Source organism: Zingiber officinale, chromosome 8B, assembly GCF_018446385.1.
Source record: "Zingiber officinale cultivar Zhangliang chromosome 8B, Zo_v1.1, whole genome shotgun sequence".
Taxonomy (NCBI): domain Eukaryota; kingdom Viridiplantae; phylum Streptophyta; class Magnoliopsida; order Zingiberales; family Zingiberaceae; genus Zingiber; species Zingiber officinale.
In genome coordinates, this window is record NC_056001.1 from 59890292 (window position 1) to 59897229 (window position 6938).

The window sequence follows — 6938 nt, forward strand, 5'->3', positions numbered from 1 at the left end:
AAAGGTTAGACAGTTAGTAAACAATGTTTTAAGACTAAGCATGCTTGAACTATAGGGCTCTGATACCTCTCTAAAGTAAATTGGATAATTTGAAATATATTTAACTTGACTCATGTTTGGACGTAAGGACCAACTGAATTTGAATGAATAACCTTACTTAAATCTTTATAAGTCTAGCTACTCCCTCTTTGCAACTAAAAAGAACTAAGTTTTTGTAAAACTAAATATCTGTCAAAATTGAAAATGTTGTTATCAAACTAAGTACCTTTCAACTTTAGCTATATTTTTAAATTTGTACTAAAACATCTTGTCAAATTTATAATATCCTCTTAGGATCCTTCAAAATTCAATATTTTCAACTAAAGTATTTGCAAAATGCTTAGCAACGTGATCTCTACAGCCGTCTACAAATATTTTAGCAAATACTTTCAAACTTAGTCAATTTTTGAGAAAATTTTATTTTAAATATAATAAACTTTATAATTTTTTTTTTAACTTTCAATGCAAAAATAATCTTTCAAATTTTATTCAAAATTCAGCTAAGTAATCTCTACTAAGGATGGTGTTCGAAACTTTAGTAATGTTCTATATTAAACTCTAGCAAAAATTACACAATGTAAATCAATTATGAAAAGCCAAGTGTCATCCAAACATTTTGTTCTAAAACCTAATATTTATCTGAGCCTCTATCTCTCTGATTATCAAATCTTTTTGAAAAGTTGGTATTTTCTCAAACATGTTTTTTATAAATGGCAAAGGGGGAGAGTAGGAAATTTCAAAAGAGTGGGAAAACTCAAGAGAGAGCCTTCATTAAGGGGGAGCCTCACAAAGTCTTGCATTTAAAATTTATTTAAGCGTATTTTTCATCTATATTACTTAACTTTGAATTTTAGTTGTCATAATCAAAAAGGGGGAAATTGTTGGTGCGGAAAGCATCCGACGATCAAACCGTTGTTTTGATAATGGCAAAGGAATTCAGAGTTAAGCTTATTTGTGATCTAACAGTTTGATTGAGTGTTTCAGGAAAGACCTAGCTGCGGTTAGGCAGGTTGAAAACCCTAGGGGATGGTAACCCTAGGTCATAGGGGGTGGTAACCCTATGTGGAAAGTCTTGGCGGGTCGAGTGCTTCAGGCAAAAATCCTAGGGTGTGGTAACCCTAGGTGGAAAGTCCTGGTGTCGCGAACCAGGTAGAAGACTGGACGGGTCGGGAAGCGGGCGTCCAGCAGAAAGTCCGGAGGCATCGAGCGCTGAGCAAAAGTCCAGTCGATCTGGAGGATCGCACTGGCAACAGGTAAATCTCCTGAGTGGAGTAGGTGAGGACGTGTTCTCCGTAGAGGGAACAGTAGGCGTCGGGTCGAGCTAGGGTTTCCGGTCGAAAATCCGAAGTCAGACCCAGACAGTCCGAAGGCTGTCAGTTTATTTATTCATATATTCTATTTTGTTCTAACTCTGTTTTGCAGGAGACTAACATTTTTGTTCAGAGTTAGAAGTGACCGGGATAGGTCGACCGAACCTTGGGATCAGTCGACCGAACCCACAAGCCAGTAGATCAGATCTCCAGAGGTTGGACCGGGCTTGACCAGGGGATCGGTCGATCGAACCTTGGGATTGGTCGACCGAACCTGGGTTGGGTGTCGACTGGATCAGGCTGACTGGGCCAAGTCAGAACAGCTTATCGGTCGACCAAACCTTTTTATCGATCGACCGAACCTCGGATAGAGTTTGACCGGATCGAAGCGGAGCGAGAAGATTGGGCGGATCAAATAGGAGGGATCGCTTGATTTGTCGACCGAACCTTGGGATCGGTCGACCGATATGCCTCGGGTCAAACTTGATCCCAAAGCTTAGGGATCTGGATCAGACTTTACAGAGCTATAAAAGGAGGCCTCGAGGTGCCGCTTAAAAAATAACTCGAACAGAAGAACCTGTACTCCTGTGTGCTGCCCTGTACTCTTCAACAACGCCCTGCTGCTCCAACGAATCAAAGCTCCAAAAGTTCCTTGTTTTCCATTTCGTTGGTATAGTTTCTTTTATTGCACTTAATTGTAATTCATATTGTAATCACCTTTTTCGATATTATAGTTGTTGCCCAACGTAAACGCTCAACGAGCGTAGACCTTGGAGTAGGAGTCGCCACAGGCTCCGAACCAAGTAAACGACTGTGTCTTCTGTGTTTGTGTTATTTCCTCTCTTTTCCACTGCATTTACACGAACAATTTCTGAAAATGAATAGTGAAATCCATGAGCGCTATTCACCTCCCCTCTAGCGCTTTCGATCCAACAGTCTTTTCTTGTAAAAATTTCTTAAGTATGAATCAATGCATTTTCGTTCAGTGCCTCAGAGTCCTTTGTTAAAGAGTCTTGCGTAGTTTCTAAGTATGAATCCCTACACTCCCATTCGACATTCTTAAGCTCTTCGCTATGGAGTCCCGCGATCTCATAACTCGGTCGCACAGCCTACGAGTCTTCGACACATAATGCTAAGGCTTCGCTCGCTTACAACTTGGCCGAAGGGCTTAAGAGTCTGGAGGCATGAGAACACCGCTCACTTATAACTAGCCCGATCGGGTCGAGAGTCTTTGACACTTGGCGCGAGAGCTTCACTCACTTATAACTTAGCCAAATGGCTCAAGAGTTGGAGGCGTGAGAGCACCGCTCACTTATAACTCTCTTGATCGGGTCAAGAGTCTTTGACAATTAGTGCGAGAGTTTCGCTCGCTTATAACTTGGCTGAATGACTCAAGAGTCTAGAGGCGTGAGAGCAACACTCACTTATAACTTGTCCAATCGGGTCGAGAGTCTTTGACACTTAGGCGCGAGAGCTTCACTCGCTTATAATACAACGGAATGACACGTGAGTCCTTGACACTAAATCATTTTTCATTCAAAACTTCCTACATTCATAGAATAAGCATTTTACAGGTTACATAAATTTACTCCCGAACTTACTACCCAGACCGATAGGGCTGTATATGGTTCGCGCTCCAGGGTCGCTCTAGATTTCTCCTCGTTCATCTTGTAAATAATAAAATCTTGAGCTAAGCTTCTGAATTACTTTGTACGGTCCACCCTATGGTGCCTCTAGCATGGTTATGTCGCTAATCGGCTTGACCCTTTTCCAGACTAAGTCATCGACCTTGAAAGATCTTAGGATCACCCTTCTGTTGTAGTTCTGTTTCATCCTATGTCGGTAAGCCATTAGTCGAATAGCTGCTTTATCCATTACTTCGTCTACTAAGTCCAATTCCATTAGATGTCATTCGCGGTTATCTTCGTCATACAACTGTCGCCAATTAGACTCCACGCCAACCTCAATAGGCACCAGCGCTTCTCCTCCATACACCAAGTGAAAAGACGTTATACCCATGACTTCCCGGAGAGTGGTGTGGTACGCCCACATCACACTTGACAATTCATCCACCCAACTCCCTATGACATGGTCAAGCTGAGTCTTGAGTTCTTTTTGGAGGATTTTTTTATTGGTGACCTCCGTCTGGCCATTGCTCTGGAGATAAGCCACCGAAGTGAAGGCCTGTGTAATGCCATAGATGGCGCACCACTCCTAAAGCCTCCATCCTTGAAATTGCCTTCCATTATTAGAGACGAGTCTATGAGGGATGCCAAACCAACAAACGATATTCTGCAATATAAATTTGATAACTATCTACTCGGTTATCTTGGTGAGCGGCTCAGCCTCCACCTATTTGGAGAAGTAGTCTACCGCTACAAGAAGAAATTTCCTTTGTCCGGTCACCATTGGGAATGACCCTATAATGTCCATGCCCCACTAGTCGAACGAGCAAGAGACCATGGATGTCTTCAGCTCCTCAGTGGCCCTGTGCGGTGTGTTCTAATATTTTTAACAAGATAAGCAGGTTGCTACCATTTGAGTGACGTTGGCTTGTAAAGTAGGCCAGAAATACACTGGCAATAGAATTTTCCTCGCCAACGAATGGCTGCCCGGATGACTACCACATGAGTCTTTGTGAACCTCTTGCAGGATGTATTAAACATCTTCTGACTTGATGCACTTCAAGAATGGTCTTGAGAAGATTCTTTTATACAGGTGATATCCGATTAAGGTAAATCGTCCGACTCTCTTCTTTATTAATTGAGCTTGGTCCTGGTCGACCGACGTGTTGCCCGACTAGATAAACTTGATCAAAGGTGTCCTCCAATCGTTCGAGGTCTCTCCTTCAGCTGGCCTCTCGATATGAGCCACCAACATTACCTGCTCGATTGGCTTATCCAACACTATAAGAGTTAAGGAACTTGCTAACTTTGTCAGTTCGTCGCATATTGATTCTTCGCTCGAGGGATTTTTTGGACAATTACTTCTTGAAACCCGGCTTTCAATTTTTTGAACGCCTCAGTATATAGCCTTAGCCGGACATTGTCTATTTCAAAAGTCCCTGACAGCTGCTGGGCTTCTAATTGAGAGTCTGAGTGGTTAAGGACTCGGATTGCTCCCACGTGCTAAGCTGCTTGCAGACTGACGATTAGTGCTTTGTACTCTACCTAGTTATTCGTGTCTTAGTAGTCTAGCCAAATGGACAGCTGTATTTGATCTTCATAGGGTGATATCAAAAGTATTCCCACTTTACTACCTTGCCAGGTGGACGACCCGTCCATGTAGATCCTCTAAGTTGCCCTCCGACTCGGCGTTTTGTACCTCCATCACAAAATCGGCTAAGGCTTACACCTTGATCACTAATCTGGGCTAATATTATATTGTTGGGTCACTTCAGAGCTAGAGGGGGGTGAATAGCTTCTCGCGCTTTGTCGATGATGATGTGCAGCAGATAAACTCAACACAAAGCTTCCCAATGCTAACAAGATGGATTTACTTTGTATCCACCTCAAGAAGAGATGACTAATCCAAGGATCCGGCCATCATGCACACTCTTTACTATGAAACACTCCTTCTCAGAAACAATCCAGAGGTAGAGAAGCCTCAAACAAGCTCACACACAAAGAAATACAAGAAGAGGAAAATACAAGCTAATACAAAATGAAATCTTACAAGATTACAATCATGAAACTCTAGCTTGCTTCTTATTCTTGTTTGAGAACACCTCTTGACCTTAGAAGCACAGCAGCACTTGTCTCCAAGAAGCTTCAAGAATCAGCGGTGATGACCTCTGAGCTTAGCGAAGCGAGTGGGAGAAAATATACATTGAACTGTACACGCGAAACCTTTTATCGGGCGTACAATGGCTAGTTTTCAACCTTAAGTGATTACTCTAATCGCTTAAGGATTATTAATCAATTAATCGAGTCGATTAAGAGCCTTTCTATTCATGCAAGAATAGATCATAAGCGATTAAGCTTTCCTGCTTAATTAGTTTTCGCAGCTTTTGTTTCACACAGAGGACTTCTTAAGCGATTGCCCTAATCACTTAAGATGTGCCTAATCGATTAGACACCTCTTTGTGCACTTGCGAAGATGAACTTAAGCGATTACCCTAATCGCTTAAGCTATGGTAATCAATTATCCCAATCGATTACCAAACCCTAACTTTCAAAACAAAGTTAAGGGTTCTGTTACCCAACATCTGGTCAATAGTGACCTGTTGAGACTTCTCATTGCCTAGCATTTGGCCAACCATGACATGCTAGAACGTGTTCACCAAATGTCCGGTCAATCCTTAAATCCACTTGGACTTTTCTCCTTATGCTAAGTATCCGGTCAATCCTTTAACCTATTTAGACTTCCAATCATCAAGTGTTTGGTCAACCTTGACCCACTTGGACTTGCCATCTTGTGCCAAGTGTATGGTCAGTCTTGACCCACTTGGACTTACCAATTACCAGGTGTCCGGTCAACCATTGACACACTTGGATTTTCACATGTCCGGCTTCACTCACCAGGACTTTCTCACTGCCTAGCTTCACTCACTAGTACTTTCGCCTGCTTTTACTCACCAGGATTTTCCTTCTACCTATACTAGCTTCACTCACTAAGGCTTTTAACCTGACTTTACTCACCAGAATTTTCCAACTACCCGGTTTCACTCACCAGGACTTCTCATCTGCCTAGTTTCACTCTCTAGGATTTTTCTCCTAGCTTCACTCACTAAGACTTTCCACACTAGGTGTCCTGTTAACACTGACCCACTTAGATTTTTTTTTCTTCTGCCAACCTTTCCATTGGACTTGCCCTTGCCTAACTTCCAGTTAGACCTGACCACGGTTTGGAACCGACGATTCGACGGTTCAAAATCACCGGTTCGACGGTTCCAGACAGGTCGACCCTTAACCTTAACCGCTCAAGATGGTTACGGTTCACGGTTCAGAACCGCCGGTTTACGGTTCGGTTCACGGTTCATCACGGTTCACCACGGTTGAAGATTATTATGTTAAAAAATTAAAAATTAAACATTACAAATTACAAATTAAAATTTATTGAAAAGGGTTTGCACTTATTTAAGTTGCCTACGTATCCTTTAGGGGAATCAAAGCCCACGTAGTTCTTTTACATTTTTATCGTTTTACATTTTCACTCACTTCCATTTTCGGTTCCTGTTGTATTTGTTCCTTCAGTATCAAAATCTTCAACTTCGTCATCTGAAAGTTGCATTCCTTGGATTCTTTTCTCTGCTCTGGTCCAATCATCCAGTAATGCTTGGGCTTCCAATGAGTCGGGAGATAAAGTTGATCATCGTTCATCTAATATGTTGCCGCCGACACTGAACATATGCTCCACAGCAACAGTTGACACTGGACAAGCTAATATTTCTTTGGTGATCACGGAGAGAATGGGAAAGCTTTGAGCCTTCTGTGACCACCACTTTAAGATATCGAAATTTTCACTATCTGCTTCATTAAAATAAAAAAAGTCGTAAATATAATAATTCTTTATATTGAAATGAATCTTGTAATAATTGGTATGTTGAATTCCAACGTGTTGGTACATCACGTGGAAATTTTTTAGGTC